At 40.0% G+C, this 15,867-nt stretch overlaps 1 protein-coding gene across 2 annotated transcripts in view; it reads left to right on the forward strand.

The window, feature by feature from the left end:
• Positions 1-15,867, forward strand: part of ELMO1 (engulfment and cell motility 1) — a 316,924-nt gene that overhangs the window by 230,377 nt on the left and 70,680 nt on the right. The window contains exon 1 of one of the 2 annotated variants that reach the window (XM_064669915.1): positions 2,743-3,178. The exons of the other annotated variant lie outside the window; for it this stretch is intronic. The gene's annotated coding sequence lies outside the window, so the exon portion shown is untranslated. Of the gene's footprint in view, positions 1-2,742; positions 3,179-15,867 lie in introns of those variants that run through there. 2 annotated transcript variants of the gene reach the window in all.

A 15,867-nucleotide genomic window follows, 5' to 3' on the forward strand; every position in this document is an offset into this window, starting at 1 on the left:
CCATCAGAAGCAGAGATCTGTCACTTCTGCTCCTTACCTATGACAGAAAAAGACCTTAAAAATGGTCTTCTGAATTCTTGACTGGTAACCCTAATCTGGGACATGGTCTTCTTCCTGTCAGCGTGTGAAATGCAGATGGGGAGATTTAAAAACTGGGACAAGAGAAGGTTTCTCCAGATACATCAAAGTTGCACTGATAATAATTATGTTTGCTTGCAGTGGGGCTTTGTTTAACAAAGCACAGCCTAATGGAGAGTTTTGTACTCTGTGTATCACACAACAGAAAGGAACAATTTGTTTAATTAGGAACCTCTTCAATTTAATATTGGCTTTTAAAAAAATTCCGTGTAGAGACCCACTAGGAATGTGACATTTGGTTTTCATTGTCCAGTACCATTTAAATATTTATTTACGGTTTGCATGACTATTTTAAGTCTACATATTGACAGCACTTGCAGTCCATAAGACATGACAATAACAGCTAGAAAATATAATATTGGAACATTCACACACAAATTACAGAGTATGCTCCATACTCTTAGACCACTCTCCTACATGATTTAGGTGGAAGGAGGAGTGGAAAAGGAAGGAACTAGACAGATTGCTTTTTCCCCAGCAAGTTCTGTCAGCAAATCTGGGCTTTTTAATTAGCCCCCTTTCCCTTAAAATGCACATTGAATATCTTTCCACAGTTTCATATTTCAAAACTGAAAGAATGACCGTGAAAGTTGGCAAGCTCAGGGTAATCGTTATAGCGATGGTGCTGCTCTAAAGGCAAATGAAAAGCCGGAAGAAGTACAGCATTGTAAGAAGTGAACCCTGATGACATCCTGAGCCATTAAAAATGCTGTTCTCTCAGAAGCTCATTTCTCTGTCAATAATTATAATTGAGTAACAGATGTCCTGAAAAGCCAGATCTCTGGTGTAGCTCCCTGTTCTTGGCCTTGCTCCTGAGCACTAGACCAACAGGATTCAAAGACCTTCCTAGACTCTGGATTAGTTTCAGGTTGAAGACATTTAACGAGGAGTGGCCTTTACTGTTCAAGGAGATCAGTGTAACTACCTGCGAGGTTCTGTCACAGTGCATTTTAAAATGCTGCTATTTACCACAGCAAATGCAGTGAATTTCTGTTATTAGTGTAATATAGAAATGTTGGGGGTTTTCAGAAGGGCTTTCGTTTTTTATTCTTCTTTTAATTAAATAAATGAAAATAAGGGTTCATGAATAAGGAATGTGTCCTCATTTTTTCCATCTGAAATTCTTTCTTAACATCATAGTAATAGTATATCAGTGTATCATGGTCTGTCCAAGCTTATCTTTTTAATATAAATGCATGCATTCGACTTTTCTCCTCATTTTGCAGTTTCGATAACAGAAACATAGAAAGACTGATAACAGAACGCAAAAGACTTTTTCAGTTGTCCCACAGAAGTCTCAGGAGCAGCCAGAAATTGCCCCCAGCTGTCAAGTCCCTTTGCTGTCTGCACTATTGGCTTAGGAATCTTTTCTCTCTCTGCAATGTTGCTTCCTTTCTTCTAATCATCTTTCCTTCTTTGTATTGTCAGAGGGTAAGACAGAGTTTTTGTCAGTGTCTAACAACCTTTTGTGCATGAAGTTTTCCTGGTGTTTCATCAGACCTTGGACAGAACAGGGAACATCTAGTGTAGCATTAGTTGCATGAAGATTCAGGTCACTGTTTGTGGGTGCCAGATGCAGTTTTGGAAGTTCCATAATAGCTGTCTCGGATTTTCACCTTGTTTTGGAGAGAGACAATTTATGGAAAGGAAAATATGATATTTTGACAGTAGTCTTGTCTTCCACTGGTCTCTTATTCAAACTTGAAATATGACTAAGGTGTATTATTCATTGGAACAAGTCCAAAGGAGGACCAAGAAGATCATCTCCTATGAAAACAGGTTTGAGAGAGTTGTGGTTGTTCAACCTGGAGAAAGGAAGGCTCCAGGGAGAGATTAGAGCACTTTCCAGTACCTGAATGGGGGCAACAAGAGAGGTAGAGAGGGACTTTTTACAAGGGCGTGTAAATAGGACAGGGAGTAATGGCCCTAAAGTGAAAGAGGGTTGGTTTAGTTTAGATATTAGAAAGAAATTCTTTACTATCAGGGTATTGAAGCACTGGAGCAGGTTGCCCAGAGCTGTGGATGCCCCATCCCTGGCAGTGTTCAAAGCCAGGTTGGATCGGGCTTTGAGCAACCTAGTCTGGTAGAAGGTGTCCCTGCCCATGGCTGGGGTTTGGAACTAGATAATCTTTAAGGTCCCTTCTGACCCAAACCACTCTATATGATTTGGATACACAGAGAGTGTACCTCCTTAGCATATGAATACTATACTAACAAGTGAATACTCCTGGGGTACATATATATACGTGTGTTGTGGTGTGTTTGCACAGGGAGAAAGTCAACATGTACACAGCTCTGTCTGCGTGTACATTCCCAGCATGTATGAGAAGAGAAAGCAAACTCACAATCAAATAAGCAGTGAGAGCAGAGGGAAAAAAGATGAGATTGCAGTTGATTATGAGCCTGGCAGCAGATGTGCTACACAAATCCAGCCCGCTGCATCCAGGCTGTTTCCATGGCGATGGAGCGAGTAATTGTGGAGCTCCGGCGCACTCCCCCGCGGCCCCGCCAAGGTGGACGCGGGTGCCGGGTCCCCACCAGCGCTTCGCCTGGGTGGGCGCCGGGCTCTGGGACAAAGCGAGCAGGAGGAGAGGGGGAGCCCCAGAGATGGGGAGCTCTTGATTTATTTATTCCCCGCGTCTAATGGTAGCATGCTAGGGAAGCGGCGCTCTTCCTCGGAAATATGGTCTCCTAAGATGCTAAATAAATGGGCAGGAGTTTCCCTGCCACGGGATTGGGCTGCCATTGGCTGCTGCCGCCTGCCTGTGCCAATGGGAGCCCGACGGGCACCCGCCACATAAGCAAAGCTACACGCTCAGCCCAGCGGCGCGGGGACGGGGAGCGGGCAAAGGTGTGCGAAGGAGGGGGCTGCTCCTCTCACATGGCTACAGCGAGGACGGGTCTCCTTAGAGAGCTTCGCCAGAGACCATCTGCTGCCCGTGCGCATTGTGCCTTCCGCAAAAAGCAGCATTAAGTCATTCGCTCGCTGTAGTGTGGGAGGTGAATTTGTCATCGGGAACGATGGAGCTACGAGATCTCTGTAAGTAAATCTGTGTACTTTATCCTGCTATTTTAACCTGGGCATAGATCAATAAATGGTGTTGAGGAATGGCAAAAGCAAATTAATAGCAACTGTAAATAGCGTGAAGGATTCCTCAGTTTTGTTTCCCATCCAGCGAGATCTGTTCTTCCTAATGGTTCCAGGCATCGGACAAACTAGTTAGCTGTTTGCAGTGCCTTGGGTGTTTTTTTAGCCTAATTAAGATTATTCAGTGGAAGGATGCTGTGTTCTCCAGGGCATTTCAGATCCCCTCTGTGTTTGTAAAGAAAAGCAAACTATGTGGAGCAGAATATCATAGGCAAAAAAGTCTGAGGTACCCCCATGTAGTCGTCAGCATTTGTGGTGTCAGTATAATAATAACAGGTACAATATTACAGTGGTCAAACGCTAGTTCAGACCCTGAGCCAAGAAAACACGAGTTGCTCATCATTCATCACTGTGTTCAGCAAAAACAAATCATTGCTTTTCCTACCCTTTATGTTCTTTTTTTCCCCAAAATTAATTTATTTTTTGGAGGGGGATTTTATAAACACATTTAATTCAAAACCTTTTCTGTTTGTTTATGAAGCGCATGAGTACATGAGAAGTGTGGAGAGTTTCCTTTTTCACCATTGAGGGGCATGTGTTAGAAGTTGATTCCTTTGCCTTTTGGGACTCTGCTTTTGTTTCTGTAAAGCAGAAATGGTATATTTAGAAGGGGGAGGGTGTGTGTGTGCAAATCTGTCCCTCTGTAACCCTCTGGGGTTACTTCAGTTACACCAGCCATGAATTCGGCTCAGCATTGTTCATGTTTTATCAGGTATTTGCTGTTAGACACTCAGCTTTACTGCATGGAGCTTGTAGATGACTCTGCTTAACCCTCTCAGAGACTGTAGTCGTCTTATCTGGTTTGTGAAAATACATAGGGGAAAGGATAGAAATAAGAACAAAAAGATTTAAAAAAAACTTTGTATATTTTCACCCTGTGCCTGAGCTAGTCGTGTATCAGGAATTTTATAGTAACCAAACTAGATGCAAACATCATATGAAGCTGGCTGCTTTTTAGGGATCCATTTTTGGTATCTTGTGTTCATTTTAGAACTTAACACACAGCTTCATTTCCCAGCATTAGGAGCTGCTGAGAAGTCACATTGCTGCCTGGGAATCTCAGGCTGAGGGTTTGAATTTTTTTTAGATATGGTTTAACTGGTCAGCTTTGCTTTTGAGATACTGCCTTGCAAGTTGTAGCAGGAACGTGTGTACGTGGAGCTTATTCCTTCAGTTAAAGGAATCAAGTGTTGCTTCAGAGTTGATGCCAAAAAGAATTGTCAGTGTTTTCAAAAACTGTTGGATTAATATAAATTAAAAAAAAAAATGGAACATAGAATTCAGTGCATTGATACAATGAGAGTGTCTTGGTGAAATCTGTGTAAAGCTCCTCTGTGTAGTTTTGAATGTTTAACCTGATGTATCACAAATGCAGGAGGAACCCTTATTAAGCTTGAATTACTGCTTTTTCTGAAGACATAAGTCATTCTTACCTGTGTTTCCCAGGGGTGTTTGGGTTGCCTTTTATTGAAATGATGGCTGCAGGCATCCTGTGGCACTGGACTTAAAAACAACATAATTTCTCTAAGGTATGCAAAAAAGAAATAACCATTAGCTCTTATTGCAATGCTTATTTTTGTTTAGCAGTGATGGAAGTGCCAAGAATAATTTTTTTTTCTTAATGAAGCAGGTATGTAGCTGCTATGTTGCTTTCCCCAGGGTCTTGTATCATTCATTTGTATTTGCTTAGCACTGGTGTAGCTGAAAATCCCATAGCGTACAGCAGTCTAGGCAAAGTGATGTGCCCACTCCCCCTCTTGGAGGCAGATGCTTTGATCTAGGCTGAGATCTTCCATAAAAAGCAGTGAGAAAGCTTGGACTTCTGCACACCTGAGCATGGTTTGTTCCTGGCTTCAGGCTGGTCATTTTGATCACCTTTGGGATGCATCAAAATGAAGCTCCATTGCACCTTTGAGGCTTTTTAATTCTATACCTACTACCTTCTGCTTTATTTTTTGATTGCTAATGGGAAAGCCTAGGAGAACATTGTCTTTTAAGGTCACTGCAACTCTTAAGATGATATTTTAGTTCTTGGTAGCACTCCAGGGATATAGTTCCAATAACATAAAGCTCTCAAGTTTAGTTGCTAATGTTAGGCAAATACTGCATGTGATAGAGTTCCTCTATCTCCCATAGCCGTGTTCGAAGGGATTTTTTTGCTTGTCTATCCCTGTGCATTTGCAGATAAAGGGAGGGGACCGGGGAGGGAGAGAGACAGCCTATAACTGCTAAGCATTGGATCAGTCTGTCTGAGGGCTTCAAACCACAGCAGTGCCTGAGGTAGAAAAACTCATATTGCAGTCAAAGCCATGCTTGCATTAGATTTTTGACCTGATGGTGCAGAGAACAGTTACTTGTCATTAGTGCTTGGGGATGATCTATGTGGGAGAGGCATTTCAGATTTCCAGGCTCTAAGAGTTCCAGCAACAGAGGAGTGAGTAGGCTTCAGTGAGAGCTGTGGCATGCTGGCAGCAGTTGGGAGGATGCAGAAGCTGAAAAATGCTATCTTGGGGTAGCTTTAATTGGTTGCATTGGAAAACACTTGGTTTGATGGGCTCATATGTCTTCTAAAACGCTTGGTGCCAGACCAAATTGGCATACCTCCATTGACTTACACGAGATGCCACTAGGCATTGATTCGATCTTCAGTATTATGCTTACATTTTTCTGAGAGGAGTAAGATTTTCACAAAGGCAGTAGGTTATTTTTTCTCTCTATTTGCCTCTGTGACAGTACTGTTGAAAACCTAAGTGAAATAGGCATTCCACCTGTTTTGGTTTGTTTCTATGGGCTTTCTATGGGTTATCCTTTGCTTACAGAACCTTATTCCCATACGTTAGTCTATACTAGAAGCATAGAGCAGAAATTCTCATCTGAGCTTTTTATGTGTCAAGAGATACTAAATTTGAATATTTCATTATTTCCCTGGATCTCAACCCTCCTTCAATTTCAAAAAACCTTGTGGCCATTCGTGTTCTAGGTAAGCAGATGCTAGAGCCACCAGTCTTCAATTTTCCCTCGGCTGTATTTTGTTTTCACCACACTATTCAAGTGAGTAGGTACAAATTTTTACACATAGGTGTAAAAAGATGGCTCAATATGTTTACATCCAGACCAATTGCAGATAGTCATAACTCCAAATGAGACTAACCACTCAAAACCAGTTCCTTATTTTTGTGTATGGAAAAAAAACTCCAAAAAACAAACAAACAATTTTTAGGAAAAGTTTCTCCAGGAAACTTTCTCCAGTTTCTCCAGTCCAGTTTCTGCTAGGACTTGGCTTACGTGGAACATCGTGCTAGGTCACAGAAAGCTCTTGCTCCCTGTTCAGTACATGCACACTCACATCTCAAGTGGCAAGCACACACAACAAAGCAACACCAAGCACAGAATAAAAGTGGAACAGCAGTGAAGCAAAGACGAGTGAATCGTGAAAAGCCCATTGATTTGCCTGACACCCATTTTGTTCAACATTGTGCAGTGCTAATCTGAAAATTCCTGTGCGTCATGAAAACTTTTCAGAACAATAAGAACTGTCAATTTCAACAGATTTTTACAGACCTGTCATTATTCTTCTTGTCTTGAAGCACTAAGTGGCATAGAGAGGGATTTTTGGCAGGAGTTCAAGAGTGGTCTCGTAAAGAGGAATCGTGTGTCACTGCCTCACGTATCTTATCATTTGCAGTTAGAGTTCAGCCTAGCACTGGCTCCTGGAAGCATGTCTTCCCCCATCCAAGTGTGCTGCTTTTAGTGACCTCATTTATTTTGTCTCTTAAAAAAACCCCACAACTACAAACCACTGCTTTTTACTGTTCTTAGTTGCAAAAATGTAAAAGCAAGAAATTGTACATTCTTTCTACATTTTACTTGATGTCTTCCAGAAAACTAGAATACTTTAATAAAATCATATCTCACCCCACCTGCTGCTCCTTTGGAAAGGTGGGGATAGCAGCAGTGATGGCCATAAGCAGAAGTTTTTATTAACTGCCTTTCTCTTGGGATTGTATAGCTGGTACTTCCTTCTCTTGGAGCATCTATAAAGAAAGAGAAGCTCTCACACCCCACATTCCCCATCATTAGGAACTACAGCCCCTCTTAGAGACATGCCCCTGTGAGGAGAAGCATAATGATGGGAAGAAACATTGACTTTGTGTCAGAGAGACTCAATTTGAAGTTCTTTATTCGGAATCAGAAGCCATGTAACTTTACAGTGTTTTGTCTTCTATAATTACACTTCCCAGTGTAGTATCATATGCATACATTCCTCACCCAAATTAAATAAAGTTTCAGTACAGCAAAGGTCATGACATTCACGCTGAATATGAAAAAATTCATTCAGTTATGCATCCTTGGTATTGGTAACTAGCAGAATCCATACATGTTGCAATAAACCTCCAGCATTTTCAAAAGTCTGTGTAGCATAGATCCATTTTTTGGGGACTTCACAAAATTCTGGCAGGTTTTGCTATTTAAGAGTTCAATGGTTTCAAAAAAGCATGTGAAAATCACACCTCAGAGGACACGCATGACCTTCATATAAACTACAACTTTGATTAGCTGGAATTTGGGTGTTTAAAACTCCTCTGCAATGAACAGAAGCAATCTTGTAATGCGGTGAAAAAGGAGATCTTCATATTAATGCTAGTCTACTGTCAAATTAATACATCAAATAATATACTCTTATCCTGAATCAGTGGACTGCTTTTATCAGAGCTTTTGATGTGGCAAAGAAAGTGCTTGTTCCATAGCTACAAACCCAACTCTTCTAGTCTTCCCGTCTCTTTGAACTTAAATTTTCTTAAGTCTTGGAACATTGTGATACAGAGAGCAGCATTCATAGCTAGGTATTTCAAGACTCACATCCAGAGGCATATTAGAAACCTCACAAAGGGATTTTCTTTAAGAGAGGTTTTCAAATATATGTAACCTTCTGGCTTGACCTCTGGATCCACTCCCAGTCTACATTTCAAGAAAAAGAATCTACCCACATATGGTTATCTCCAGTAAGATCAAAGCTGTCATTGTATTCTGACACCTGTGAGAAAGAAATGGATATAAAAAAACGTCGGGGAAATGGTGAAAAGATTTGAATGAGTTCCCATTTATGAAAGACATGCACCCACGGATCTTGGAAGCAAAGGGAAGACTTTTTAAGGATAGCTGCAGAACATTTCTTTATTTGTAAACCTCACCAAGGTAATTAAACAGACTTGAAAACATAAACAAAAATAGATTTTCTAGATCCCTACAAATATATCTCTGCTAGCACTTTACCATGAAAGTTAATAAGGTTCTAACTTTAGACTAGGTTTTCTACCTGTTGCCTAACAGAAACCACTGCAAAGGATGGTGTTATTTCATGCTACCTTTGGAGCCTCTCATCAAGGTGTGGTATTTTTCCCAGTTTCTACCCTTTTGTGGCAAAGATGGAAGTTGTCATAGATTTATCCCAGCTGCAGTAGATACTTCCTGAAGGACTGCAGAGTAAGTATCTTCAGATTGAAAAATGCACCTCTATTCACCTGTTTGTGTTTCCTGCTGTCCTGTGAAAAAGCACCAGAATGGCTTTGCAGAGCCTGTCTTTCCTCTATGTGGACAGATCATCGTCATAAGGCACAGTGGAGTTAAAGTGTGAATTTTGCTGCGTTGTGCCCTTGCCTCAGCACAACCAGCCACAGCAGAGCCCTTGGCTTTCAGGTAAAGCCTTGAATGCCCTACAAGAGAAGCGTGTCCTAGGTTTTGACAGCACCACAAGGTTATCACCTCTGCATCAGATAATTCAGCATGATGCTGAGGAGCGTTGTGGCTGAAAGATCCTTGCTCTGCAAGAAAACTAATTTACAGTCCCTGTATTCAACCCAAGGGGTTAAAAGGTATCTGTGGCACTAGCAACTAGTCACTGGATCATACATCAGGACTGTAGATCAACCAGGCTTCTCTCTTGATTCTCTCTGTGCCCTCACAAGGGACTTTCTCCTCTACCCCTCCCCCATACTCACCTTTTGTAGGGTGGAATTAAGCCATTTGGCCAACAGAAGCTCCTCTCAGCTTTTAGAAAGGGGAGCATCCCTGATGTGAGGCTCTTTATTATCAGTTCAAGCTCCCAGCTGCAAGGGGATACAGAATGTCCATGAAACTTCTCATTTCTACACCCCTAGTTGCTTTGTTGCACAGAGTAAAAAGGCAAAGGCTTTAGTTAGGAACACTTCTGATGCTTTGAAACTACAATGAGGAGTTGGATTATATTTATATGTTAATAATTGGTCTTGAATTTTTCTGCCTTTAAATGCTATTGTAACCCAGTTAAATATTTAATAAAAGAGTGGAAAGTCTATTCACAGTTGTTTCAGAAATAAATTCCATCCTTCTCACATCCCGACTTACCTTTTAAAATCCCCTGTTCAAATTATCACCCTATCTCAAACAGCAACACAATGTTTGGGGTTATGCTTAGAGCGTCTCAAGTCCCATTTTTAATGGCAAGTGGAATTATGGTCATTTCTAATGGTACTGAAAAGGTACAAGTGAAACTTAAAATAAGATCTGCTTTTTTGTGCGTGAAATTATGTATCAATCCACCTCTGCATGCAGGATTTCCATCATTCAGAAGTCATGAGCATCTACGCCAGACCGAACTTTGCACCAATCCTAATAACAGTTTTCATTGCTAAAGGTTCTAGCTCAGTGAATTTCAAGGCCTTGAATTAGTATTATATATTTAAGGTATAAGTAAGAAACTTCTAACTAAGAATGTCTTTGATGGAGTAAATATCAAGTGTTTCAGGCATACAGTTCTGACCGTTAACATTTATCATTGGCTTGATAAGATAAACAGTTGCTGGATGTGTGTCAGATTCTTTGGTTTATAAAGCACTTTCCTGTCAGATTTCAGTAAAGAATGAAAAAGACACTTTCTAATTTTGTTAACTGTTATTGGGTACTGGTAATTGAATGAAGTTTAGGGGTTTCTGTCAGAGAGATAATTGACAAATTTGTAATGGGAAGAGTATAGGAAAGCTCCACAGCTAATTGTATAATTTTAAACTTAAACACCAGAGCTCAGTTGCTGCTTGTTCCAGGAGTTTTCCCAAGCTGTGATTTAAAGGCTTTATTGCACCAAAATCCCAGAGGTTGTTGCAGTTTGCAGCAGTGGGCTGCCAGAAGATAATCACAGTGTGTAGTTCTTATGATTGTAAAGAAATGTGCACATTTTGTCATGATCTCCTGCATAGGCAGACACCTGGGCCTGAATCCAGATCCTTTAAGATCATACCCTTGATCTGATGTCCTCATCATTGCCTCTGAATCATTACTGCTGGCAAACCATTTAACTCAACAAGGCTATTGGCATCTCAGATGCCACAGCCCATTTGGAGCATCTATCTGTTACCAGTGCCACAGAGCACCCACGAAGGTGAACGTCACAGGTTGTGTGTCACTTTTGGTGCAGAGTACAGCAGTCCTGCTTTGTGATTTCAGTCACCTCAGCAGTATCCATTGCTGATATGAACACTGTGGTTAGGGTCCAAACTCAAAAGCTGCTTAAAAGGAACACCAGTGCAGAAGGCAAAACCTTGGCTGTGTTGAAACAAGTGCCAAAACTCTCATCAGTTTTAGGCTGGTCCTCCAAATCAAGGGGCTATCTTCCTCCTGGAGTGAAGTGGTCAAATTGTACCATTAAGTGAGTCAAAAGACATCTCCTAAAGAAAGTGAAAGATGTCAGAGAGCTCTATGTGAGTCAGTCACAAAAAAAGTAACAATTTTGGTTTCTGATATATAAAAAAGAATGTTACACTAGGGATAACAGCTCGTTATTGCTTTGCTTTCAGGATGCAGGGAGAAAGGAAGAGAAAGAAACTACTTGTAGCCAAGTTGGCTGCTACAGTCCAGCAGCACAGTCAATCAAATTGTTTCATCCTTCCAAGTTATTCTGTAATGGCACTGATTTATCTTGCTGCCATGCAATTGTCCCCTGTTGATAATTCCAGTTTTGTCAAGAGATGACAGAGATTTTACAAAAAACTTGCAAGCTACTTTTGCCAGCAGCAAACAGCAGGAGAGCAAAGTAAGATTTCCTTCTTTTCACTGATGCCTATAAATAGTCCATGCTAACCCTAAGAGCCTTGAAGAAGTAGGGAATCTTTTTTTAAAAAGAATCCATTATTTTTAAAACTACGTTGACACAGCAGAAGTAGATGTGTGTGCTTTAGATCATGATAGGTTGATAATCAAGCCCTGCTGTGAATGCTTAGCACTTTAATTCTGGCTGTAACATTTTACATTTATTTTAATTCTACAATGGACTGGCACAAGTCTCAGTATAATGGCCAGAAAGAAGACTGCTTCATTATTGTAGATATTTTTTTTAAAAAAGGTCTTATTTACAGTTTTTACAATTTAGTTCTCTGTTTCTTTGATTTTCCTGTGTATGTGGGAAACAAAGGAGATAATTAACCAAAGTGCATTTAATTTGTATCAAGAACATGTTGCTTAATAACAAATCTTGGAGTTCTCTGTTGTGCTAAGCAGAACTAGTCACAGAAGTCATTGCATGGATTTCATTGGTGTTACTCGAATATGCAAATGCTATCCAAACATGATTTGAGCTACTTTGAAAAGTATAACAGGTTTCTTAGGAAAGCTGAGTCCCTTGGTCTTGCAGACAGGAGGGCTTTTTTGATATGGCACTAGTATGCATGCATCCAATTAGAAATTATCAGAAAATCCAGATTTATGTAATAGGAGAAGATAAATAGGATGCTTACCATTGCTGAAGTAAGGAGAAAAATTATCATCTCTGTGTGTATAGATGTTATAAATAATCTAGAAATACATCACCTTTTGGGTTGCCCTGTAGTCATAGAAGACTTCTTACTACTACAACTCACAGGATCATCACTGGAAATGTAAATTTCTGCAGAAAATGCAGATCTCTGTATTGCTACATTAATTTTTTTCCTGTAATTTTAGGCATACTTGAAAGATATTTCCAAAAAAAATGTAGCTAAATTAGTACATATACCATACTGACAACAGTATACATACTTTTTAAGTGAAACAAGGCTGTAAAACAGCCTAAAGATATTACCTACCAATGAAGTAATTTTCCTGCTGTTATTAGTCTTGAGAAGGAGTTGAGTTCTGAAAATACTGTAAAAAGTGTGAGCTTGAAAAGGAAGAAAAAGAACTGATTTCTACTATTTTATGTGTATTTTGGGGATTGATAGAAAGGAAGATTAAACTGTGTGTGTTTGAGAGCAGCATTTGATCACTTGAGATTGTGTCTGCTCTGCTCTTAATCTTGTAGTATTTCAAGATCCTTAACCATCAATTTCTAAACATGATAATCCAACCCCCTGCAGTCAGTTGTGTTGATCTCATCAGGAGCCACACAGGACTTTCTGGTCTTTCAGTAGAAAGTGGCTTAATCTAGCAGGCAGGTAGGTGGTGTTGAATTTTCTTTGAAAAGAGTTTGGCTTGTCTAGTAGTTGGTTTCAGTCTAATGCTTAAATGTCATTCTTTTATTTGGTTCTTCTGAAGGTGGCCTTACTTCAGTAATGATGAAAATCATCCCTGTTTAGAAATCTCACCTCTGGTAAAACTTAAGTTAGCAAAACTTAAGTTAGCATTGTGGAAAAAGAGCTTTCCTGTACAGGCTGTTCACTTTTGTTCACTGATCTGGCAGTCCACGATCTCCCCAAGTGCTTTGCTTTAGTAAGGCTTACCTTGCTGCAGGGTAAATAAGACAGAATACCTCATTTAACTATCAAAGATTTCACTGAAATATCAGCATGAACTGCCTACAACACCTCCAGTGCGGATATCCTACCCTGCATGTTCTAGATTGCTATCAGGAAGAACGAGAAGGGGAGCCAATTCTTCAGCATATTGCTGTGCAACACCTTCCTCCTCCAAAAGCTGTAAATGAGCCTTCAGAATTAGGTGGATCTCTTTTAAATACCAAATCATAGCACCTTACATTCCTTTCTGTTTTATTTTAGCAATTTAGTCCTAAGATAAAAAAATTCAGAAGGAAAAGTAACAGGATAATGCTGTAAAGCCAGTGGTCCTGTTTTCAACAGTGTGAGTATCAGGAGTTAGGCTACAGATTTTTACAGATGACATCCAGTAGCTTTTCAGTGACATCAGTGGGCTCCAACTTACTCTTAGAGAGGCATAATAAATTCTGTGTTGGCCAAACTGGTCACTTAGAAGCTGCCCTCCAAGCGTATCATAGGAACAAGCTGCAGAGGTACATGATGCTAACTTACAAGCTATTACATACATGCTAATTTAATATATCTCTTCTGGAAATCTTTAGTATACTTAGTTAAAACCAGGAAAGCTAGTAAAGGGACTTGTCTCTAAAGCTCTGGAAAGATAATTTAAAGTTGCTCTGAGTGTTACCAGAGCAGAATAATGGCCAGAAAGTACTCAGCAAAATCCAAAGGAGGAAAGCAGGATGCAAGTCCTTGCAGTCTTTGGGGGCAAAGAAGAGTGAAGAGTGGGGAAAAGCAGAACAGTAAGGCAAAATTTGTTGAAGCTGGCAGTGTGTGTTGTGAAGGGAGGAGAAAGCAGTTATGCCATATCCAAAATGGAAACACTAAGACCAACCTTGAATAAGATGGTATTATTTGTATTTGGCAGGCATCCTATCTCTGAGAAGCAGCAAAGGAGAAAGAAAGCACTGTCTCATGGTGAGATTGGTGACTAAGTCAGACTGACACAATCTGCTTCAGTTCCTCCATCCACCACAGATTTGTTGTGCCACCTTGAACCAAGCAAGAGAACTTCACTCTTGCTCCCTGGCTTTCCACCTCTGTCATCCATGAGCAGTAACACTGTCCGGACTTAACAGGATTTTGCAGGTATAAAGTATACAGAGCAAGCAAAAATAGACTTGTGCCCATAGGGTTTATGTTACCTTGCAAACAAGCTGCAATAAAGTTTACAGATGTAAACCCATTTATTAGCCAAGGATGCTTTTGTAGTTAAAATACTACAATTCTAGTTTCTTAAAGGAGATGTGAAATTTCCTTGAACAAAAGTGGTTTTGTAGAGAAGCAAGAGTACTCAGTGCTATGTGCTAAATGTGAAATTGTTTCTTGTGTTCAGTAAACTTGTTTCTGTCTCACTGGATCCAAATGAGGGCTATCTTTCTTCAAAACTCAATTTTATATGTGTTAGAGCCAAATTTGTTTCTGAAAGAGCTAACATTTGAGTAAGTATACTATATAATGTGTGTTAAATGATAGGCCATAGCTGTGCACTGTCAAGGTTTAAACTAAACTAGTGATGCCAGTTTGGTTGGTTGTTGAACAATGCTGGGTCAAATAAACATTGAAGGTTGTGGGCAGCATCACTGTTATATGATTGGGGTGTCCCCCACCATGACCAGAGCCAATGTGTCCTCCTGCTGTGCACTTATACTTTCTCAGAACCAGATGCAGGCCTGCTGTGTCATAGGAGACATTCAAGTTGGTTTACTGGGGAGGAAGGAATGACTGCTTTTTCTCAAGAAAAGGAAAGGGAGGGAAGACAAGAGAACAGGCCATATTATTTGCTTTGGAGGCAGTAGGTATGTCACCTTCAATGAGATGTGTATTACAGAGTTATTTTCCACCTTGTTTCTACTTACACAACTGTCTTAGCATAAGTCCTGGGAGTGGAAAAAGTATTTCAGTAATTTCTGTGTCATTTACATTTCACAGTGCTTCCATTTACATTGGGATGCTTTAGTTCATCAAAACAAATAGAAGACAATGTAGCATCTTCACCATGCTGACCAAAAACCAGCCATCTTCAAGGAAGAAAAGATTGGAAATATAAATAGCTACCAAAAATGTGTCCCTGCATTTAAAAAATGCTGAGTTCTAGGATGTTCCTGCTGTTACTGTCTTGTCTCTCCACCCCCTTTTTTCTTTTTCTAGCTCGATAGTGGCAGCTGATATAATAATGGGCTATTGCACAATTTTACACCTAAGGTACACGGTCATATTTTAGAACCTGACAGTGTTCTCCTTCTGGAATAGAAACACTGCTTGCAACCCACAACTGAAACAATTAGCTATAAAACAGAAAGCAGCTTCATTAAACAAAAAAAAATAGTTGTTCTCTGGCTTAGAGATACAGTTTATGAATTTGTTAAAAGAAAGCAAAAGAAAAAATTCAAGTAGACGTGTGAACAAGCCTCAGAGTACTTCACCAGCTCTTATGGGTTTTGAGAATATAAATGATTTCAATTAAAAGTCATTTGAGAAGATATAATAGAAGAAAGGGCTATAACAACAGCAGATGGAGCAGAATAGAAATGGTAATGTTACTGTATATACCTGCTTGCAATAAAAACGGCAACTGAAAGGAGGCATTTGAACTAAACTTTATGAACATGTGTCCTTATAGCTTTTATTAATGGGTTATTCTGTTCCTCTCCTAGTTTCTCTTGACCCTTTTCTGAGGGTTAAATTAATCCTTTGTGTAGTTTAGCTGAGAATAATGAAGTTGCCCCAGGGTACGAATGTAGCCCTTGGGTTTGACCTACAGAAGGCTGAGCCTCTATTCTTCACTATGTTTTCAGGCAC

This window comes from Pseudopipra pipra, chromosome 1, assembly GCF_036250125.1.
Source record: "Pseudopipra pipra isolate bDixPip1 chromosome 1, bDixPip1.hap1, whole genome shotgun sequence".
NCBI lineage: Eukaryota > Metazoa > Chordata > Aves > Passeriformes > Pipridae > Pseudopipra > Pseudopipra pipra.